The 12,837-nt window shown below is 38.4% G+C and overlaps 1 protein-coding gene across 2 annotated transcripts in view; it reads right to left on the bottom strand.

The window, feature by feature from the left end:
• LOC126483723 (cytochrome P450 6k1-like) overlaps positions 1-12,837 on the bottom strand; it is a 659,078-nt gene that overhangs the window by 506,197 nt on the left and 140,044 nt on the right. The window lies entirely within an intron of this gene.

Here is a 12,837-nt window from a genome sequence, read left to right on the forward strand (position 1 = left end):
GTATAGTTTAATGTTAGTCAGGGCCATTCTTTTGTAGGGAATTTTGAAAGTCAGATTGCGTTGCGCTAACAAAATATTGTGTGTCAGTTTAAGCACAGTCCATTGTAATTGTTCAAAAGGGGACGTTTCATATGTAGACCCTTAGCCGAGGATACCTCACTGGAATCTTCTGATTTTTTTCTTGTAGTTTGTGTAATTAGTGTAGCTATTGTTTATTGATAGCGCGTAATCATAGAGAGAATTTCCTTTGTAGTTGTAGTTTTTCATTGTTGTACAGTAAAACAGTTGTGCCATGCATGTAGATTTGCACCAAGTATTTCGCAGCTGCTCTGGCAATTAAGTAGACATTATTTCCATTGCTATGTTATTTTATTTTGCTCTTCAAATTGCACTTTTCTGTGTTATCGTGTGAAATATTGTGACAATTATGGAGTGTGAAAAACGTAATACTAGGCTCCAAAGTAAACTGAGAAATGACAGTGAAGACGAAAGCAGTGTGTTAGCGCCGCAGAGTAATGAATTAACTAATGTTCAAAGTAGTAATTTGGTAATTGCGCATAGGGAAATGGAGCGGGCGGCAAACAATGGTGTAGACAGTGAAACAGGTAGTGAACAGGGAAGCGTTATCGATCGATTGGTCGGCAACAGCTCGCCTCAGGAATCGGGAATGACAGAACACAATATTGCAAATACTGCAGACTCAGGTTTTGGGTTCCCACCGTTTTCTCAAATGAGTCAAGACACATTTTCCACTTGTCAAAATGTGAATGTTGCCGGTGCAACTTCACTGCCGAAAAGTACTGAGGAACATGTTTCAGACACCAGTGCATTGTTATTACAATTAATGCAACAAATGGGACAAAAGCTTGAAAAGTTAGACACACTGGAACAAAATCAGAGACAAACACAACAACAGCTTCAAAAGTTAGACTCATTGGAACAAACTCTTGAACAAACGCGTGAAGATTTAACTACTGAGCTACATAACATTGAATCGAAATGTCAAAAAGTCTGTAATGACGTAAAAACTCAAATTTGTGAGCATTTTCAACCTGTTTTTTCGCGGCATGAAAATGCATTACAGAATCACGAAGCAGCCATAAAAGAACTGCAAATTATTGTTCATGAAAATCATGAGACCTTGCAAGCTAAATTTGACTCAGTTGCATCTACCGATTCGGTTACGCAACTTGCAAAAACTCAGGAAAACTTTAAGGACACAGTAGATACTCTGAAACTTGGTTCAGAAAAACACACTGAAGAAATAAGTACACTATCGGAGAAAGTAGCCGAACTTTCGGATCAGGTCACTAACTTATCTACAAAGGTAGATGATGATCTGAATGACACAAGACCCGTAGCCTTCACTGACACAGAAGAGTATGAACAAATAAGAAAATTCAAACAAAATCAGAATCAAATTAATACACAACACCAAAGAGAAATCCGGGAAGTACAAGATCAGCTGACACAGGTAATACAAGAATTACGTATTTCAGAGGACACTCGCGCTCCAACACGGGAAGAGGGACTTAGAAACACAGAAAAGGCGCAAAATAATAACACAGGGCATTTCGGAAGTTATGAAAGAAATTGGCAATGTGCACCAAATTTTGAGATGGAACGGCCGACACGACCTAACAATGACCGATATGCGACTCGCCGACATGATGATTTTGACTATAAGCTGTTCATTACTACACGTAAATTCAAACCATTTAAGAATTCTGGCATCGACATTCATCCACAAGCATGGCTCCATCAATTCTCTCATTGTTTTCCTCCCAACTGGTCATTGGAACACAGATTAGAGTTTATGTGTGGCTACTTAGAGAATGAACCAGCTGTGAGAATGCGATCGGTCATTCACGATTGCCACAGTGAAGGAGAATTTTACCATGCCTTCCTCTCAGCATATTGGTCTCAAGCCACACAAGACCGAGTAAAACATGGTATCATAATGATGAAACATTTCGAACAATCTGAATTTTCCAGTCTTGTGAAATATTTTGAAGACATGTTGCACAAGAATCAGTACCTGTCAAACCCATACAGCCCCTCAGAACTCATCCGCATTTGCTTAATCAAATTACCTGAACATTTACGGCATATTATTTTAGCAGGACGTTGCAAAGACGACATTGAAGCTTTTCAGGGACTGTTACAAGAACTAGAAATTGACACTGATAATCGCGGAACGCGAAAACAAGAACACAACAATTACAGGTCACATCCGTCACAATTCCGTGACGACAGAAACAATAACTGGACACGACAGGTCTATTCTTACAACGCAAATCGTGACCAAAACCGACACCACCCATATGACAACCACTGGCAGAGTAATAATAGTTACAGAGAAAGATCGCATTTCCGTAGTAATGAATATGACAGAGATAACCACAGAAACAGACAATATGGGAACCAAAACAATTATTACCAGGGGAGACAGAATAACTTCAGACGCAACAGTTCAGCGCGGAGTTACGATTCAGGGAGAAATTCTCCACCACGTGACCGACAAGGAAGAAACTACGGAATCTACCGACATGACGACAGACGATATGATCATAACGACAGACGTCAATTTCATCAGAACTGGCGGGATTCTAACACGGCTGGGCCCTCTCGGCAAGGCGAATTTGTAGAAGTTAGGTCTCCTAATCCCAATAAAGACGCGCGCCAACAAAGAGACAGACAATGACTCGTACAGCAGGCAGCCGCGTGCGCCAGGTGGCTCAGAGGAAAATGACATAGATGCTAACCTTGAGAAAAATTCCAGTATTCTTTACCGACGTATACCGCCTGACAATTGCATTCAAGTTCAAACTCTGAGTACTATGAAGAGTAAAGGATTGCACCACACCTCACATGTAAAACCGTTTATTGAAAGATAATCTACTTTTTAACTTTGTCTTTGCCATAAAACTTTTCACTTCACATTTCTAGTATGCTTTGTCAGACTTAAGAAACTGTTAACATACAACAATGTTTGAAGTTAAATATCCAGTCTCGAACCTAGGGAACATTTTTAAACAGAAATGACGAATGCATTGTTATAGTGAACAGACGCCGCAGTGTTATTGTGTGTGTACATTCTTGCTTGTTAGTTGCACGATTATGGAACGACTATAAGGCTTACACACTTAGGACACATACTGGTACTGCTAATGAGATTTTAATGCAACATTTTGGTTTACTTGAAAATATATTCTGGATTTAAAGTACTTTCAGTGAGATACCAGATGACATAGTGGTTAGTTTATTTTTCTACACGATTTTATCACGACGCTACTAATGAGTGACAATTTACAATGTTGCTTTTGCGGTGTATCTGTTTTATATCCGCACAGTTTTTCTGAATTCTTCCGGAAAGCAAAACATGTTTTAGTAGTAAGCTACAATGTGAGGGCCTTTTTCGTAGCACAACAATACTTTACAGTATAGTATTTTCTTGATCACAGAAATGTACATAATAATTACGATATCTATACACAAAGCATTTCACTTTCGTTTATGATGGGGTAAGTACATTGACTTCTGCAGAACTTAGCTTTCGGAGGACGATAATTACGACACTTCCACAGAATTATCTTACAGCAAGACGCACATTTAGCGCTACAGGACACGCATTTGAGTGATTAATTTTGTACTTAAAACATTTATTTTTAAAGATATTTGAAGTACAATGATACGAAGTTTTTCCATGATACATTTCATTCCATTGCTGTAATCTGTAACACCTGAGGGTATAATTACATTAATCCTCAGGGGGGTACACACTTACTTTGTGTACCATGTGTGTGGCAACCACAAGGAACCCTAGCTAATATGGTATTTGCTTATACAACTTTACACATCGGTACCATATTTCTCTAACACACAAATAACACAGCTATCTGATCATGTAACTGAGAGATAAACTTTTTTTATTACATCAGTGACATATGTTTACGCAATTACAGAGTTGGATTACTTCACACTTACGAAATTGTATTTTGTCTGTACTGTGTGATCTGTTCATATTTTTTCGGAACCATTGTGATACTATGAGAGCTTTGAATGATATATTTGGTAAGGGAGCATGATTTTAAAGTACATTTGAGGTAGATGACACTATTGAAATGAGCAGAGAATTTTTTTAGGTTTTGAAATTATTGCAGAAAGCTACGACGTTTTTGAGATTTGACTGACGTGTTATGATGTTATTATTACGACGACGATGTGTATTATGCTGTTGAGGTATGTTTATGATCAATAAGATGATGCTACCGTATATGAGGAATAAGAAGTATGTTGGAAACCAAGAAACGTACTGTAAGAGTTATGAAATGTGCGTAAATGCGTGACTGTATCACAATGCTGACGAATATTTTATTTGGACACTTATATTTATAGGATTTTCTTTCTACAGATTTGCAACGTTAATTCTTGACCTGTGAAATATTTTTATATGAGACTGTCACTGTAGCGGAAACTGCTGTCGTAAATATTTCCGTAAGAAAGTTAAGTGACCACCTGCACGTAATGCGTCGTGGGCACCCACCTGGGCGACAGCCGCCCGAAAAAAAGCCATTAGCCTTTCAGCGGCACAGGTAGAAAAAAAAGGGGAGGCCATTATCCTCGCATTTTTATGCTTTGGTTTGCGTAATTGCTTATTTCATTTGACATCTGTTTTCGAGCTGTGTTGCAGCATTGGTTTCATAAAATAAAATTAAATGCATTTGCTAATGTGAACACTTTCTGTCAACAGATCTATTAAATAATAATTTTGTGATCCACATTCTTCAAAAAAGGAGCACTTGGAAAGGAAAGAACAATAAGAAGGGACTACTAACAGTAACTGCATACATAATATTCTTTTGAAGTACTTGGTAATTTCTTTTGTAGAATAATTTGTGGTGCACCACTTTAATTACTTAGACATTAAGATGTGATTATACATTTCCCTTATCTGCATTGTTGTTTTTACTGTAATATTTTTTATGCTTGAGCTTTGTCATGCTTAGGTATACGTAATAGCATTTACTGCTGCTGTTTGCCAGGCATAGTGTTACTGAATTTGACTTTGTATTACTCTGTTAAGCTTTTCTTGTTGCTGCACATTGGCTCATATTAGTTGTAATGTTGCATTGCTTGGTAATTTAGATTTACTGTAGCTTGCTTTGCAATTTTCCATTTTTTTGGTCATTGCTGTTTGTGTTACTTGTTTTGTGCTGCTGCATTGCCTCGTCCCTTAGTTTAGCATCTGAGCTCAGTAGATTTAAGTTAGCTTAAGAGGGGGTAGACTATATAAGAGAATGAGTTGCGATGAATTGGAAGAAATGCATTGAGAAGATATAAGAAACAGATTTGGCAAAAATGAGTATTGTGCACTGAGAAATAATTATTTTGAAAGAAATATGAATAGAATACAAAAAGCAGGTATAGATAGTACTTTTGGGAATAATGATGAACGAAGGGAGATCTCCATGCAAAATACTGCAGTAAAACAAACCCTGTCCTTTCCTTTTGTGTTATCCCACTATGTGTTTGTGTACCCTTGTGTATTTGTTTTCTTCCTGTCTCTGTGTAGTTTCATAGAATTTTTTTCTTTTAATATTAAGCTACATTCACTATGATGAAGAATACTGTTATCCTCGAATATAATTGGCATTAATAATATGTTATTTACTTTGTAAAGATGTTAGACATGATTAATTCTGTTCTGTTTAATGCTCATGTGTGAAGTTGATGTTTCAAAAGTTATTGTGATCTTTTATGTATGTACTCATGTCATAATTCCACTGATGTATATGTTAGTTCGATTATTTTGTAAAGCCTGTACTACAAATGTTATCTGTATTGTTATGTTTTTAATGATGTATTTTGTACCTTTGTTATTGTATTCTCATGTTATAAAATTGTAATTGACACCAGTTTATCAAACTAAGTAACTTGTAAGTTACATTTCACTGCACACGTTTCTGTTGGTCATAGTATATGGACAATATGTGAGAAGTAGGGACTGATAGTGTTTGCACGTGTGTTAATAATTCAGCAAGGGACTGGATAACAGCATTGCTGGTTCTAAGGACAATTCCAAAAACTTTGTGAGTGCACAAGTGGTGGTTATGGACTTGCTATATTATCCGCAAGACTCTTCAATGGTGATTGTGCACCTGCACAGTCACAACAGATGGCTGTTGGCTTTCTCTACAAGGACTACAGTGGGTCTACATCAACCATCAATACCATCATCTCTACAAGGACTGCAGTGGGTCTGCACCTCTGGTGGCCCACCAATACCGTAATCTCTACCAGGACTACAGTGGGTCTGCTCTGTGATGACCTACCAATACTCTTCAAAACGTCGAATGACTCTGCTGTGGGTTTGCTATGTTGTGGACCATTACCTGTCAGCATGTCAAGAGTCAGCACTGTCTTTCTGATGGAAGGACACTACTTCTTCAAGACTGCATGGAAATCCACTACTTCTGTGTGCATTCTCTTTTACTGTTCAGACTTTGAAAAAAAAGAAAAACACTGTAATTTTACTGTGATGAATCAGTACTGTCTTTATGGACTGTGAGAAAATTTTAGCTTTTGACCAACATTGTATCAATAAGTGTGTGCCTTTGATTTCTTTGTTATTGTAATTGTGAAAAAAATTTTAACAAATATGTATTGGCCAGTGCCCAAAAAAATTTTTTAAATTTTTTGTGGGGAGCATGGGGGCTATGTAAGTAGGCTGTTTAGGTTTTTTTATTGGTAACGCCACCTCTGTATGAAAATCACTGGCTGTGCTGTGTGCAGTCTGTGGCTGCTTTGCATTGTTGTAATACTCGCCATTGTAGTGTTGTGCAGCGGCAGCTGGATGTGAACAGCGCGTAGCGTTGGGCAGTTGGAGGTGAGCCGCCAGCAGTGGTGGATGTGGGGAGAGAGATGGCGGAGTTTTGAAATTTGTCATGAACTGCTATATTTATATATGATGATATCAAGGTAAATATATTGTTCGTTCTCTATTAATACCTTTTATTTGCTAACTATCCCTATCAGTAGTTAGTGCCTTCCATAGTTTGAATCTTTTATTTAGCTGGCAGTAGTGGCGCTAGCTGTATTGCAGTAGCTTGAGCAGCGAAGAATTTTGTGAGGTAAGTGATTTGTGAAAGGTATAGTTTAATGTTAGTCAGGGCCATTCTTTTGTAGGGAATTTTGAAAGTCAGATTGCGTTGCGCTAACAAAATATTGTGTGTCAGTTTAAGCACAGTCCATTGTAATTGTTCAAAAGGGGACGTTTCATAATATTTGTTACACTCAACACTCAGCTTAATTGAGCGGCCCCGAGATGTAGCTGGTCTCAATGTTTGGCCTCTGTTTTTCGTCATAGCGTGCCAGCTCAAACCTGTCGTAAACTCAATTTTTAAGCTGAAATAAAATATAAAAAGCAATACAGGGATGTATTGTGGTGAAATTTAAAAATATCGAGTCACTCACTTTGATTTATAATTTGAACAAGTAGTTTATTTCTATTTTTCCACGAACAGTCTTCAATATATTTACTTAACACTTAAAATGCAGTCTGAGTGGCTTTTACGTAAGGGCGGCCGTTAATAACTTTTGCTACAATACTTGTAACACCATAGCTTTAATACTCTACTCATTTATTTTGCTTTTGTTTTATTTAATGTTACATCGTTGAACTTCTGTAAATGTGTTTGATTGAATAGATAACAAAAAATCGTATACTCCTTTCTATGCAATGTAGTATATCCGTCATTTAAATTCTTTGTCCCAATTGGACGGAGACAAAACTTACTGTATATAATTGTAATTTTGTTTAAACAATTTTTTGTAGAAATGCCAATACGTGCAAAGGTTCTGTTTGATTTAAAATGTTTGTTCTCTGTTATGTAAACTGCTGATCCTCACTTAGGATTCTCAATTAGTTTGTATGAAAAAGGTGCAGTGGTTCGCCTCCGGAATGGAAATGTGTAGCGCGCGCAAGTTGTGGTTGGCCTAGGTAGAAAAGGTGGAAACAAGAGTCAGTCGGGGACGAGCTACTAAACTGTGCACTGCCCTCGTAAAAGTTGCATATTGTGCTGGTTCCGAGAGAGGCTTTTTCCGCCACTTTCCAATGCCTCGGATGGATGGATAAATAGCTGGAACGATTCTGGAATTGGTATCCATCATCGCCACCAAGAAGTGACAGAGTCCAGCAATTCTGCCTGCAAATTCACCTGCCAACATGCAGTTGCCACCACATTGCGCAATCACTGTAAAGGAGTACTATAACAATATACAGTGAAGGATCAGCTTATTGGGTGATTGGAAAGTAGTCACATACATGCAGATGTACTGTCACATTTTTATACGATTACATTAGAATTAAACAAGCAGTTTAAATACAGATGTTTACCAACGTTAACAAATATTGCAGACCTCTTAAGAACCCATACAAAGGAGCTATCAATTTTTTCATAATATCCTGCAAAGAACTCGGAAGTAGAAATATCTCACCCAGCCCTTTTCCCAGCAGCCCAGGCGCTACCTATGGTAATATAGACATGCGGCAAGTTGTCCAGTTATATTATCCACCACACACAGCACAATACGAAACACAAAAAAACTAAACTCGCATTCTGACCCTAAAGGCCACACGATACTGGCTGGCAGCCGTGTCGCATTCTCAATGCAGCTGTATTTAATTTAGTCTATAAAAATTCTGCTTTGTTTTCATTATATTTCATTCCTAATTAACTTATCTATCACAGTAATTGCTTAGGTTCTGCATTTGTCATCTTGTTATTTGGTGGGTAGATACATAAATTCTTTGGGTTTCCCATCCCTAGAGCAAGCTACATCCAACTAACAGAGAGGAAAGCATGATTCTGTGAAATTAATACAACAACATCATAACTTTTGTCTTTGTGATGCTAAATGCTAATCTTACTGGAAAGTGCTGCATTTTGAACTGAAACGGCAGTTCGGTAGATGTGAGCAGAATCCTCAGAATAAATATTGTTCCTCCTCTATATTTTACCTGGTATTATTTTTGGTCAAATTATATAGTTTAAGAATTTTTCATGAAGTTTTCTCGTTTTGAGTTTTTAAATTAATATAAAAGTTACGAAAATAGAGTTATGAAGTATGTACCCCAATTCGGAACGTGTTTCATTCTAAACGAAACGTATTAAACTCAATAATAGAATTATATCAATTAATGAAAAATTTTACACACTAACATTTAAATCATCAAATGAAGTTTATACTATTTTAAATACACAAGCACCAACACATGAGAAAATCAGATCACAGAAAAATTAAACGAAAAATTTTTGGCAAATTGTGTCAAACACCGTAGATCGCATTCCGTCGAGAAACACAATATTACTACATGGAGAATTTAATGCACAAACTGACAAAGAACATCAGCTCAATTCCATAGTAGTAAAATACCCTGCACATAAAAGAACAAATGTAAACAGAGAAAGACTCTTGAACTTGTGCAGGAAGCATAACATAATATTAAAATCTATATTCTTCAACAAACTTTCTAGAAAACAAACTACGTGGGTATCACGAAATCCGATTTGTGGTGAAAAACTCCTCGATCACGTTGCTATAAGTAGACACTCTGCAATGGAGGTACTCAATGTAAAAGTTATTAGGAGTCCTGATTTAGATTCAGAGCACTACATATCTGTCATTTAATTCAAGGCCAGGGCTTTATTTAGAAAAAGGAACCAATACCGACCCAAAACGTTTGATGTACACAAGTTGTCTAGAGAAAATGAGTACAAAAATCATTTGTAAAAAAGGATGCTTAAATGTTGAGACAACTTCTAAAAGACATTATTCTGACTGCAGAAGAAACTATTCCTCTTACTACAAATCCGCGTTATTTTCGTTACCCATTATTGTATAATTTTTGTATAACAAAGTAGGTTTGTAAATGTCTCCAATTTTCTGTAATTAATAAGATAAAGAGGGGAATTGAAACTAACTGTGTGTTTTTTCTTTTCTTTTTTCAGAGGACATAAAGCTGACCCTGGGACAGCTGACAGCGCAGTGTGCGGTGTTTTTGCTGGCGGGATTCGAAACGTCGTCGACCACCATGAGCTTTGCGTTACATGAACTAGCGTTCCATCAAGACATCCAGAAGAAACTGCAACAGGAAATCGACGAGGCACTGCAAAAATATGGCGGCCAGCTTACATACGACAATGTCATGAACATGCCTTACCTCGACAAAGTTGTTTCAGTTAAGCAAGTCTACTACGTTTTATGTCAAAGCGTCCGAACTAGATCAATTGGAAATATTGCACATTACTGTACCAGCAACACTTTAGTATAGCCAATACGTTCTGACAACAACAAAGACCAACGTATCACACCTAAAGTATTGTATGGTACTCATTTAGACGTCTTGTTCCTTCTAGATGAGATTTGAATTCATGATGAAACCAATCAACGACAAACGAACGTTAATAGTCTGCAAAGAAGTTTATGGTGTACCCTTTCTAAGAATAAAGTAGGCAAACCTCATGTAGAGACTGCCTTCATGAGCAAAAATTACATTGTATTACAATTTCGCAACAATATTGTGGTCGTTAAACATTGGTTCGAGTGATTAACGGTATAACGATAGAGGCGATGTTCAAAGAAATATCCAAAAATGTACTTAAAATTAATTACGTGTAGAAGGAATCTGATCCGTTTTTTCTGAAAATTATTGTCTTAAACAACGACCGAACTGAGCGCCAATCCCATGAAAATAAACTGACTCGCCGATGCGTGTTTTCATGTACTGTGGAATCTCGTTCATCCGGGCTAAGTCATCCGCATAATAAAAAATCCGGAAATTTAGTAAAAAATGAGGGTGACATTGGATAAATACCTTAAACACAGACGCTATATTTATTTTTACATGATCACATAAACTGCACATTATTTTCACTTATTGCGACCAGATATTGAAAGAAACGTTTGAATTTGAAGTTCTGAAATAATCAGTGCGTTTTTTGAGGCGGATTTCTATTTCGTGTACGTGCAGTAAGATTACACAAGCGTTTCACCGGCATTATTTCGTTCGAACTAGTTTCCGCGTGACGTTCGAATAAAACCATTACTTTTTGCCTATATATGTGTCACAATTTTATTAGCGTGATCGAGAAGTTTGTCTGTTAATGCATCATTGCTATGGTCATTGTCTGCACATGAAGAAACGGCGATACATTCGCCACCAGAAATCATAAGGACATTTACGTCACTAACACCTACACTGAAGTACGAAAGAAACTGCTATAGACACGCATATTCAAATAGAGAAATGTGTAAATCGACAGAGTACGGCCCTACGGTCGCTAACGCAAATATAAGTCAACTCGTGTCTGGCGCAGTTGTTACTGCTGTTACAATGGCAAGTTATCAAGATTTAAGCGAGTTTGAACGTGGTGTTATAGTCGGCACACGAACGATGGGACACACCATCTCCGACGGAGTGATGAAGTGGGGATTCTTCCGTACGACCTTTCCACGAATGTACCGTGTATATCAGGAATCCGGTAAAACATGAAATCTCCGACATCGCTGAGGCCGGAATAAGATCCTGCAAGAACGGGACCAACGGCGACTGAAGAGGATCATTCAATGTGACAGAAGTGCAATCCTTCCGCAAACTGCTGCAGATTTCAGTGCTGAGCCATCAACAAGTGTCAGCGTACAAACCAATCAACAAAACATCATCGATATGGGCTTTCGGAGCCGAAGGCCCACATGTGTACCCTTGATAACTGCATGACACAAAGCTTTACGCCTCGCCTGGGTCCGTCAACACCGACATTTGACTGTTGATGACTGGAAACATGTTGCCTAGTCGAAGACTCTCGTTTCAAATTGTGTCGACCGGGTGGACGTATTCGGTTATGGAGACAACCTCATGAATACGTGGACCTTGCATGTCAGCAGGGCATTCTTCAAGCTGGTGGAGGCTCTGTAATGGTGTGGGGCGTGTGCAGTTGGAATGATGTGGAACTCTGATACGTCTAGATACGACACTGACAGGTGACACGTACGTAAGCATCCTGTCTGTTCACCTGCATCCGTTCATGTCCATTGTGCATTCAGACTGACTTGGGCAGTTCCAGCGGGACAATGCGACACCCCATATGTCCAGAATTGCTACAGAGTGACACCAGGAAAACTCTTCTGAGTTTAAACACTTCTGCTGCCCACCAAACTCCCTACACATGAACATTAAGTATATCTGGGATGCCTTGCAACGTGCTGTTCAGAAGAAATCTCCACCCCTCCCACCCCAGAATTCATGAATTCCCTCCAGCACTATTTCAGACAATAGTCGAGTCCATGCCACGTCGTGTTGCGGCACTTCTGCATGGTCGCTGGGGCCCTACACGATATTAGACAGGTGTACCAGTTTCTTTGGGTCATCAGTGTATGACAATGCACCACTGTTGTTGCGCAATGATTTTATTGTGGGCCGAAATCTGTAACTTACGTGCTTGTGCTTTAAGAAGGGAAAGGCGTTTAATATCACACAATTATTTTCAATAGAGTCAGAATACTGGCAGTTGGCAAGAAGGCAGCTAGGAAGAGGAGGTGTTCAGACAGTTTTACTTTGCGTATATGCAATAGATTTGACCAACTGTCAGAGCTGAGTGGAGTGCAGCCTCGTGTAGCTCTAGATGTAGGGAACATGCAGCAGTCCTCAGCAATTAGGAGGACTAGGTTAGTTACCAAGTCTAGCAGAAAGAAGAAGGTTCTGCTGCTAGGCAGTTCTCACGGTAGAGGTGTGGGCCGGCAGTTGCAGGAAGTGTTGGGGTGTGAGTGCCAGTT

This window comes from Schistocerca serialis, chromosome 6 (genome assembly GCF_023864345.2).
Source record: "Schistocerca serialis cubense isolate TAMUIC-IGC-003099 chromosome 6, iqSchSeri2.2, whole genome shotgun sequence".
Classification (NCBI taxonomy): Eukaryota; Metazoa; Arthropoda; class Insecta; order Orthoptera; family Acrididae; genus Schistocerca; species Schistocerca serialis.